General features: G+C 43.5%; 1 protein-coding gene across 1 annotated transcript in view; it reads left to right on the top strand.

Moving 5' to 3' along the window:
• Window positions 1-334: 334 nt before the first annotated feature.
• Acsm4 (acyl-CoA synthetase medium chain family member 4) overlaps window positions 335-11,591 on the top strand; it is a 75,703-nt gene continuing 64,446 nt past the window's right edge. Inside the window, exon 1 of the mRNA XM_041666607.1 lies at window positions 335-447. The gene's annotated coding sequence lies outside the window, so the exon portion shown is untranslated. The remainder of the gene's footprint in view (window positions 448-11,591) is intronic.

The raw sequence follows: 11,591 nt of genomic DNA, 5'->3' as shown, positions 1-11,591 counted from the left end.
CTTGGGTCAGTACTAAGGAGGGAAGCATTCATTTTAGAGGAAACCAATCTGTATAAGGCTGTATGCGCAGACAGCTCGTCAGCTCCTCCCATACCTTGTCAAACAGCTCCCACACTGAAGGATGGAGCAGAGGCCTCCATCTTTAAATCCAGTGAGACTTATGACTTAATCTGGCACAACAGAGTGCCACAACAGATGCTTGGTCAGCTTGCAAAGACTTTACGGTTGTTTTTCCTGCCTTTTGGAACAGGAGGACAGCCTCAATGATGTTCAGATTGTCTTGCTTGAAGGAGGGGCCCTGTATATGGAACTCAAGAACCTCTGCTGTCAGTCAGCACCACTAGCTTATGAATAAACCTGTTTCCGATATGCTGACCCCACCAAGATGATGTGGCACAGAGACCAGCTGCCACTGGTGAATCATGGATGAACTTCTGACTCACAGCAGTAAGTAAATACATCATTGCTTTCATTTATACATCAGTAAGTATTGAATAGGCTCTTGGTCGGTGATGGATAATTGATACATATTCCAGAATGTTTGAAGTACACACACACACACACACACACACCCCACTATGCAGCTTCTAACTGCCCAAGAACTCACTATATAGACCAGTCTGGCTTCAAACTTATAGATATGTGCTTGCCTCTGCCTCCTGAGTGCTGGGATTAAGGGCATACACCACCAGACCCTGCCTCATGCATTATATTTTTAATTTCCCTTTTTGAAAAAATTTCAAGTGAAAGTTTTCATTTCAATGAATTTTTTTTGTGCTATCATTTTGTTTTGAGGCATTGTCTGTAGACCCCAGGCTAGCTGAAAACTGTGCATTTGAGAATGATGCCAAATATCCTCCTGCCTCCGCATTCCAGGTGCTGAGATCACACACATGCCACCACATCCAGATTACAAGGCATTGGAGAAGTTCATGGCTTCACACATGCTAGGCAAAGTCTTCATCTGAGTTGTATCTCCAGTCCTCAACTAATTTTAACCATGAATGACACCATTCCATTGAAACTGTAAAATAGAGACCATTATGTAATAAACATACTCAGCTCATAATGCCAAAAATAGTTTCACAGAATATTGAGATAGTTTTGATAACTCTCTTTCTTCAAAATAGAAAAAAGATCATTGAATTTTTTCCTTTCAGTACAAATATTGGTGAAGTCGGATGTTGAGGGAACCAGAGCAGGGAATATTTATCTAACATCCTAGGTTAGGGGACTTCTCTCGTCTCTGGACATTTCTTAATTCAGTAAGGAAACCTACTAATTCAAGGATTTCATTACATGTTTACTTTCTGCTAAGGGAAGAGACATTAGACTCTGAGAGGCAGGAAGATGAGCAGAGGGTTGCGCTGAAGTCTGCTTTTCTCTCTTCCCTGAGTTCCAAGCTCTGGAGTTTCAGAGTTGACTCTTTCCTGGTAACTTTCAGATTTTTTAATTTTTTTATTTTTTTGGTTTTTCGAGACAGGGTTTCTCTGTGGCTTTGGAGCCTGTCCTGGAACTAACTTTCAGATTTTTATCTTTACACCTGAGACTCACATGTTCTCCACCTGCTAGACGTCTGGATCTTCTTATACCCTTGATATATCTGTGGCTGGTGGATAACTTATTATCTTAAGGCATGGTTTACCTGCATGTATGTCTGTGCACCACATGCATGTAGACCCATGAAGGTCAGAAGTGGGCATTGGATCGTTTGGAACTGAGCTTACAGATAGTTGTGAGCTGCCATGTGAGTGCTGGGAATCTGAGCCTTCTCTCCAGCCCCTAAATCTGAACTTATTATCTTATAGCCATCTCTGCTGTTCTCTTCCTTCCCTCCCTGCCCTCTCCCCACTCCTCTCTTGATATTGTCTCGCTGTGTTGCTTAAGCTGGCTTCTAAGTTCTCCATTATCCTTTTTTGACTTCCTGAAGTTACCCTTCCTGCTTTGAATTTCCATTTTTGCAGTGTTGGGAATGGAGTCCAAGGCCTTGTCATTCTAAAGCAAGCACTGTACCGCCAAGCTGCATTGGCAGTCCCAGCTTTCTCCAAATGAAGGTATGCCAGCCACCCAGTCAACACAAAGCCAACCAACCCCATTCCTTCTTTCTTCATTCTCTGTGGGAATCAGCCTTCAAGTACAATTGCAATTGCTATTTGTTCTTGGCATTGTGCTGACCTTGTCTGTGGTAGTTTGAATGTAGTTGGCCCCCATAAGCTCATAGGGAGTGGCATTATTAGAAGGTGTGGCTTTGTTGGAGTGGGTGTGGTCTTATTGGAGGAAGTGTGTCACTATGGAGACAGACTTTGAGGTCTCATATGCTCAAGATACCGCCCAGTGTCACTGACCACTTCCTGTTGCCTATAAGATGTTGGACTCTTAGCTAATTCTCTAGCATCATATCTGCCTGCGTGTTGCCATGTCCCACCATGATAATAATGGACTAAATCTCTGAACTGTAAGCCAGCCCAATTAAAATTTTACTTTACAAGAGTTGTTGTGGACATGGTGCTTCTTTACAGCAATGGAAACCCTTACTTTACCCTATTTGTCTTTTCTGCAACCCTATATTGTCATGATCCTGATTTCATAGATTAGGAAATGTCATTTCACTTAGCTGGGTTCACAACTTACTTATGTTTACAAAACATCAGTGACTTAAATAAGTATAATGCTATCAATGATCATTTTTCTCAGTTTATAAATACTTAGGAGATGCTTTCTTGAATGTTAACTTTTTTTCTTCTCAAATATCATTAGATGTTTGCAGTGTAATTATCCCTGTTTTACATATGATGAAAACCGAGGTTAAGCTATCTGTTTGTCCAACTGCTTGTTAAATATTCATCAGCACCCAGCTGTGTATGGTTAGATGCAGAAGACAAAGGCATCAGCCAAATATGCAAGCAAAGCCTTGGCTTCCTTTGAACGTATAATGTAGGGCAGGAGCTGTCATGTTTCCTGCAAAGGGACAGACGGCAGACATTTTAGGCTCAGTGTGGGTTTTTTTAAGAGTAGAAATTAGAGAATTCTTTAGGTAAAGGGCCTGGTGAGTATGTTAGACTCTGTGGATCGTAGGATTGATCTTGGTCTCAGTCAGCATGTTTGCTGCAGAGCAAAAAAATTCTATTGCCCAAACGGGGGCGGGGACCTGCAGGCTAGGGCTCACTGACCCCCCTCAGAAAGTTCTAGCTTTTATTTGGGGTGCACTATATGACTACACTGGGGAATTTGTGTGATTGGATGTAACTGTTTTTGAGTGGATGTTTTTCTAGCTTGGGTCCAGAGTACTTCATATTCTTGCAAGTTTCTGCTTTCCCCAATACTTGCTCTTCTTTTTGATTTTCATGTTGGAGAGAATCCAAATACACACTGAGAAGAGCGCACTCTGGGTTGTGGGGGGAGCACAGCACTCTGTGCTGTGAAGAAGTACTGACATTCACATTGGCTTCTGTGGAGCGTTGTGTGTAACTCTGAACTGTGGAACTCTGGTTTTCAGCTTTGATTTGTGTGTGTGGGTGTATGTTTGTGAGCCTAGAACTCTCTGTTTTGACTAGAAGTGGCTAGCTAGCGAGCTTTGAGGATGTGCCTGCTTCTGCCCCACAGTGCTGGGGTTACAGGCACCTGTCTCTCGATGCCAAGCGTTTATGTAGGAACTCAGGTCCTCATGTTTGTACAAACATCCACTTCCACCATGAAGAGACAGTCTGCCAGTCCCCTTGATTCCAGCTAGCCTATTCCTCTCTCCCCATGATCCCTCTAAAAAGTCACTGAAAACTTTCACTGCAGCCCTGAACCACGTACTTCATGGCTACACAGCTTTGGGAAAACTGTTCCCCTTCCCGTATCGCAGGGTTCTCGTTGGTATGGGGTAATGCAATCCGTTACTCCCCATTATGAAGATTTAATGAGATAATGCACGGGAAGTGTGCGACTTGTCCAGAGGACTCTCCAGCTGTAGATCCCTGCAGTGTGGGTTGTGTCACGAAACAGTGTCATGGAGCACTATTGCTCGTGAATCAGGATACTTGGATTGTATTCCCAATTCTATCCAATTAGCTTGTGATAGCAATAAAATTACCCACCTGTTCTTCCATTTGTATTTTCATCTAATTCTATAGCTACTTCTTCCTTTGCTCTTCTCTAACTCACGCCCTGTATTATTCAAACGACAGCAGTCTGCATGCACTATCATTTCCATACACGAGCCCTGTTGTAATAGGAGCTGTGGGGCTGCGTCCCCAGCACTCCGGCTGCCTGCTAGCTTATGCCCCGAAATAATTACACGGACACTGTATTCTTTTAAACCCTGTTTGGCCCATTAACTCTACCCTTACAGGCTAATTCTCATATCAACCCATCTCTAATAATCTGTGTAGCATCAGTCTTACCGGGAAAGATTCAGTATGTCTGACCTGGCAGCTTGCTTCATGGCGTCTGCCTGGGAGCGGGGAGCATGGCCTCTGAGCTCACTTCCTCTTCCTCCCAGCATTCTGTTCTGTTTACTCCTCCCACCTATGTTTTAACCTATGAGGGCCAAGCAGTTTCTTTATTATAATTAACCAATGACCTTCCTCCATCAGAGCCCTGTTTGTCTAACCCAGCTGCTGTGAATAGAAACTACGTAGCTGTGTATTCCATTCTTAGCATCAAGGGTGACTTAGAGCCAATAAAAAGAGCCACGGTTCATGCAGCTCTCGCTCTAGAGCGGCCAGCCCGTTCCATGTGTGCAACAAAAGCTTGTGAGGCTGGAGCTGCTGTTGTTTCCCCTTTGCAGGTAAAGACATGGAGGCTGATGCAGACTGAAGTAGCTTTCCCAAGATGGTTCTTGCCCATTGGTGGCAGAGCCAATGCCAGACGCTCCTGTGGTATGGGACCTTGTGGACAATGTCCTTTGTGTTTCCTTCTCAATAGGCCTTCTCGTCTGTGTGTGCACCCTCACCCTTCTGCATTTAGCTCCAGAGAGTTAGTTTGCATAGAGAGGAAAAACATGCAGGTGCATAGGAAACCCGGGTCTGAAGCAGGCCACAACAAACAACCCATTTCTATTAATCTGTATATCACCCTGTGACAGTGGCTTACTGGCAAAGTTTCAGCATGTCTGACTCTGGCAGCTCCATGGCATCTCTCTGACTCTGCCCTTCTTCCTCCCAGCCTATATTTTACTGCTTACCTAAGTTCTGCTTTGCCATAGGTCCATCCTTTTTGGGGAGGTGATGTAGGAGTCTTCCCTGTGTGCTATAATTACCATTAATGAATAAAGAAACTGCTTTGGGCCTAGAGCAGGGCAGAACTTAGCTAGGTGGGAAAAACTAAACAGAATGCTGGGAGGAAGAAGGGTAAAGTCAGAAAGATGCCATGGAGCCACCAGAGTCAGACATGCTGAAACTTTGCCTGTAAGCCACTGTCACATGGTCATACACAGATTAATAGGAGATGGGTTAAATTAATATGTAAGAGTTAGTCAATAAGAAGTTAGAACTAATGGGCCAAGTGGTGATTTAATAAATACAGTTTCTGTGTGATTATTTTGGGTGTAAGCTAGCTGGGTCGCCTGGAAGAACAAGCAGGCCCTCCTCCTACAGTCACAGGGCTAATGTGTTGCCCTGGGATCGTGGAACAGAATCTAAGACTAGACATCCATAGTCCATAGTTACTGATATCTGTCTATGGGTGACTTCCACTGAAATGTCTCACACTTGATGACTTTTGTTTCCTGCACCCTCCTGCTGTATTCACAGTGAGACATTTGCATAATGACCTACTCCATGATCACCATGGCCACTGGCCTTCTTCAGGGCAGCTCCAATCCTCTAATTCTCTCTAAGCTACTTCTGAACCCCTCTTGGTACGTTCTGAGAGGCTTTTCTGAGCCATGCTGCAGGCTAGGGTTGTTTTGGGCTTTTTTCTATGCCATGAAGAACATTGGTGTGTTTCTTTTCGTCTTCACCCAGAAGTGAGGCCCAGAGCTTTATGCCCTATGCCCATTTCTTGTTTGTCATTGCGAGTGACTGTCACTGGAATGTCTAGAGAGAGTCCTATCCTGGACAGTCTTCTTCAAATATTCTATATTCAGATGATTGGATCACACCCAAACTACTTCCTAGTTAACCTTTATATTGTTTGGGGCAGAAAAAATATTCTTTTTTTACGTAGTTACATCATCTTTCCTCTCCTACTGCTTCGAGTCATCCTGAATGCTGAGTCTTTTTATGTCCACAGCCACATTTCCGTCACCCTTCTCATACCTCGTACCACCGAGGCACACAGTATTTATAGAAAACTGGCTCTTCAATTATAAGCCTTATTTTCAAGATTATTGTTGCTGTTAGAATTTAAGGAGGACATTTGGAACTCTAGGTAACCTCAGTCAAGATCTTCAGCCATCAATCAACCCAGCATTTCACAGTTTTGCAAGGAAACCCAAGTCGTGAATTCATGGGTTCCAAATATGATGATGTTCCAGAGGGAGGCGAGAGTACCTACCCCATGGCCTAATGATTTGATTGTGCGGTGGGGAGTGTGAGGAGGTGGAGGGGAAAGTAGTTTTGCAGTGAGGCATGGAGAGTGGTCCTACACACTGGAGAAGGGGGTTTTAGCATAGTCAGTGTGAAGTCGGGCTGATAGCATGTCCATCACTCCATCTCAACAGCAACCTCAGTCTAAAGAAGAGGAAAACACCGGACAAAGCAGAACTAAGAGATCGTTTACAAAACAGAGATTGGGGCTGGCGACATGGTTTAGTGGTTAAGAGCACTGGCTGCTCTTCCAGAAGACTAGAGTTCAATTCCCAGCACCCACACGGTGGCTCACAACCTCTGTAACTCCAGTTCCTCCCAAATTCCCTGCCCTCCCAAAACCTCAAAACATTGTTTGAGTTGGGGTCTCTCACTGATTCAGCATAGTTGGCTGGCCAATGAACTCCAGACCTTTGTCTGTTCCCACCTGACCCCCTCAATGTGAGATTCCCCTCTGTATGCTGTGACTATGTTTTATTGCCATTGGTTAATAAAGAAGCTGCTTTCTGCCAATGGCTTAACTGAGTAAAGCCAGGAAGAAAATCCAACCAGAAATGTAAAGAGAGAGAGTAGGCAGAGTCAAAGAGACACATGTAGCTGCCGAAGGAGACAGATGCCAGAACTTTACCCGATAAGCCACAGTGCTGTGGCAATACATAGAATAATAGAAATGGATTAATTTAAGATGAAATAGTTAATTAATAAAAATCCTGAGCTAATAGGCTGAGCAGTGTTTTACTTAATACAATTTCTGTGTTATTATTTTGGGTCTGGGCTGCTGGGAAATGAAGAAGCAGCCTCCCACTATACCTGCTCCCCAGCGCTGGGATGACAGGTGCATGCCACCATGCCTGGCTTTTCATGTAGGTGCTAGAATCCAAATTCATGTTCTCATGTTTGTCAGGCAGCTACTTTACCAATTGAGCCTTCTCCCCAGTCCCAGGAACACCCTTCTTTTATTTCTGTACCTAAGCTATTGGAAATTCTGCAGTGTAACATCTTGGCAAACTCACATGCTATGGATATTTAGGAACTGAGATATGGGTGGATGGCATCTCTTCAGTTCAAATGCGCTGCTGAGGTGGGGATCAGTTCCCCTAAGAAAGTCAAGGTAAGTCTGACAGAGAGACTCTGTCAGCTCCATCCTGATGATTTGCCAGGGGACTGAATACTCAGTGGACACCTGCAGGATTTCAGGAATGCACGTGGAACTGGGGTGTTACAGTTGGCTGAACCCGGGCATCTGACCTGGAGAGTGTCACGTTTTAGCTTGAGAGAGATGTGAAAAGAAGTTAGTGGATGAATTGTTACATGTGATGTGATAGCTAGGAAACAGGCTCATGGAAGGATACTCTAGCGGCAGGAGGGAATGACATGTGGGAGACAGGAAGAATCTTTCAAGGAAGAAGTATTCAGACATGATCAGGCACAGTCAGGGTGGCATGGCCTTAGACAAGGAAAGACATTTATTTAGTCTGGCAATGACATGAAAGTCACACAGCAAATGAAGAGTCCAGAGAGAGAAGGGAATTAGGAATTGTTACAAAGGTGAAGTAGAAATGTTAGTTGGCTACTGAGTTCCTTTTCTGTCCCACAAATGGTATTTGTAATAAGTTACTAATAAATAATATGTTATTTAAGGGGCAAGATATCCCCTTAAATAAAATAAATAAATAAAATAAAGTGGTTAAAGATATTTATTGCTCTTGTAGAGGACCTGGGTCTAGTGCCTAGTACCCTCATGGCAGTTGTAACTCTAGCGCCTGGGTACCTGTATCCTCTTTTGGCCTCTGTGTGCAACAGGCATTCACACAGTGCACATATAAAATACAGGCAAAATATCATCCATATAAGAGAAAATCAACAAATTAATAATATATATGTATTAATTAAATTAGATGGTTCTAAGTAATAGAAACCCAGTCTCCATGGCTTCGAAGAGAAAAGAAACTTACAGGTTGCCAACTCAAGAATGTATTGGTTAGTTACTCCATAGGATGGTTAAGGTACAGGTGGACATTAGGACATGCGGGGTTCAAATATCATCTGAAGTCCTTTTGAGTCTCTTTTTACACAAGGTAACTTTACTGAATTGGCTCTTGCTGAACACATAACAGAAAACACAAGCTTTTATTACAACTCCTATATCTTCTTCTTTAAGATCCCTACCCTAAAGAGGTTGGCTACTCAGTCTGTAATTTGGAAAAGTCTGGAGAAGACCCGTGAATCAGGTTAAGTGCCACCCACAAGTCCAGTCAAGAGAATTAGGGGTAAGAAAGAGGTCAGCAGGAGACAAGGATCGAGATTCAGACAGACCACCAAAACTATCATGGTGATCATATCATTGACAACAGAGTAGTCTAAGAACTTGGTTGCTGGCAGACAAACCAAGTCATTTGACTCAGTTAGTAGACGATGGATGTATTCCACATTCGGGTGCAGGAGATGGGAACGTGAGACAGCACTCAATTTTCTCTCTCAGGGTTATCATGAAGAGAAGTTACTAAATTTTGGCCTACTTGCTCCTAAATATTCAACTCCTTGTGTGTTTTCTCATGTTAGTGCCTTCAGACAGCCCTGAGGCTCAGGAGGCCTGTGACTCACACCTTTGAACGACTGCTCTAGATTTTAGACTTGATCCTGTCTCCTTATGAAGGGCAGGCTGGATTCTGTTTCCTTGGCTGCTTAGTTGGGCAGGGACTTCTTACTTCAGCTAAACTGGTAAGATAATAAGTCATGGCTGGATTGAGGCCAGCCCTCAAGGTAGCATCTGAAAGCGTTGGAGATTTCTCCCAGTGATGATAAGCCACAGGGACCTCATTAAGCAGCAAAGCCTAGGGGACATACGTGGCATGAAGTTTAGATCATTCTCTGGGCTTTTGGGAGTTCCCTCCATTTCTGGCAAGGTGTGGCTTCAGTATCTCTAAGGCAGCTTAGCTTTTAAGATGTCAAGTTATAGTGGAATAGAGAATCTACACGCAGCCCCTTAGGGAGTCATCTCCCTGACAAGGCGAGACGGAGGGCACGGAATCACCTCTGGTTCTGCATCAATTTCCAATCCTTAGATTTCTGTGTCAGTTAGGAAATGTTTACCTAGTAACTAGCAGCTAACCTTTACATGGATATACTACTTTCTAATGCCTGGGATTGCTCATTACTCCAGTTTAATGCCCACAAAGATCTTGTGGAGCCAGCACAAGTAGTGCTACTATTGGATGGAAAGAAGTAGATTGAGAGGCTCAACTGCCACCTGTAGCCGCATCTTATCTTAACGCCTGCTTCTTCCTCTTTGTTGTCTGCATCAGTCTTCAGCTCGCTTGGGACCCCTGACACCTGTGATAATAACAAACAATTTGGGGGGATTTATCTATTTTATGTGTTTGAGTGTTTTGTCTGCATGTTTGTCTGTGCGTCACATTTGTGGCTGGTGTCCAGGAAGTCAGAAGAAGGTATTGAATCCCCCGAGAGTCTGGAGTTACAGATGATTGTGAGCCACCATGTGGGTGCTGGAAATTGAAACAAGGTCATCCACAAGAGCAAGAAATGCTTTTAACCACTGACTCATCTCTCCAACCCCATTAATGCAATTTTAAAGAATGGTTCTAAGCTTATTGACATGATTAGATATTTATATACATGTGCAGTATTTTAACCTAGGACATTCATTTTTTCAAATGTTCAGATTGTTCAAATGCCTTCTCGGGGTCACTTCAGGCTCTTTTCACACAATCCCATGGACCTTTGAAAATTTATTTGCTCCCATGAAAAGATGTTCCAGATTCACCTTACACATTTTCCATCCCAGTTCTAACCTAAGCCTTTTCTTCAAGGAATGCCTTTTCAAAGCGGTGGTGGGAATTGAGGCAGGATGCTACACACCACCTTGGTTCCTTGGAGTGAGAAATGGAGTGTGGTAGTCAGTTAATCCACTATCATTTGCTATAGTCCTTTTCTATATAAGAATGACTTGAGGGGCATGGTAGCTCATGTCTATAATCCTAGCATTTGAGAGATGAGGCAGAATTGTAAATTCAAGGCCAGCTACATAAGCCCAGTCTACATAATGATATCTAGACTCGAAAACAAACAAACAAAATAAACAAAAAAAATAGCTAACCGTGTTTGGTCTTATAGTGTTTAGAAAAGATACTTTTCTTTCTTTTTGAGAGAGAGAGAGAGAGAGAGAGAGTGTGTGTGTGTCCCTATGTTCTTGGCTAGCCTGAAGCACACTATATAGACCAGGCTGGCTTCAAACTCACAGTGATCTACCTGCCCTTGCCGCCTGAATGCTGGTATTAAAGGCGTGTGACCCCATCCACATCCAGCTAGCAAAGGCCACAGTGTAGAAATGATGCGTAGAGCAGGACAATAAGTCAGGTGGTAGCTAATCGTTATCTGTGCTGTAGTCTGTGTCTATCCACCTAGCCATATTTTCCTTCGATGCATTTATGCCTCAAATATCCACACATTAATCCACTTTGAACCAGAGTGTATGCAGCATTACAGAGACAAATGAGACAGGAATGAGAGAGAGCTGGGAAGTTCTAGTTTTGTCTCTGCTGGGACTAAATAAATAACGACACACTGTAGTCACTTATGAGTTGCATCTTTTATTCGGATAGAGCAGTTAGAGTCGAAGGCTGTGGTCCCACAGGCTCCCGGCTCTGTCTGGTGAGCCACATTGGCCTTAACGACCCATCGCCCAGGAAAGAATCTCCGAGCCACTTTTATTGTATCATCAGAGATATCCAAGGAGGGAGGGAGCTTTGGCATGCTAGATTAATTCATCAAAACATTGAAACATCAGCACATCAAAACATCCACTTCTTTTCCAGGCCTGTGGCAGTATTCCAGGTGTGGCCAGGAGAAGAAAGAGCTGTTGTTTCCTATGAATGGAAATAAAAAACCAGTATTTAAGTATTTAAGAAAAACCAAAGGCGCTGCATTCCAGGGCACCAGGTGCTGTAGGTTGGATTACCACATTTATTGCTGTAGGCATTACCCTAAAGATTGCCGAGAGGGTGGCTGTTGACTTGACCCATGTCTGGTTTATTCAGCTGGATGCTCAGCTCATGA

This window comes from Microtus oregoni, unplaced genomic scaffold, assembly GCF_018167655.1.
Source record: "Microtus oregoni isolate MIOR12 unplaced genomic scaffold, Mior012 000016F_ref0000370, whole genome shotgun sequence".
Classification (NCBI taxonomy): Eukaryota; Metazoa; Chordata; class Mammalia; order Rodentia; family Cricetidae; genus Microtus; species Microtus oregoni.
The sequence above is the reverse complement of the archived record's forward strand: the minus strand, read 5'-3'. Positions and strand labels throughout refer to the sequence as shown.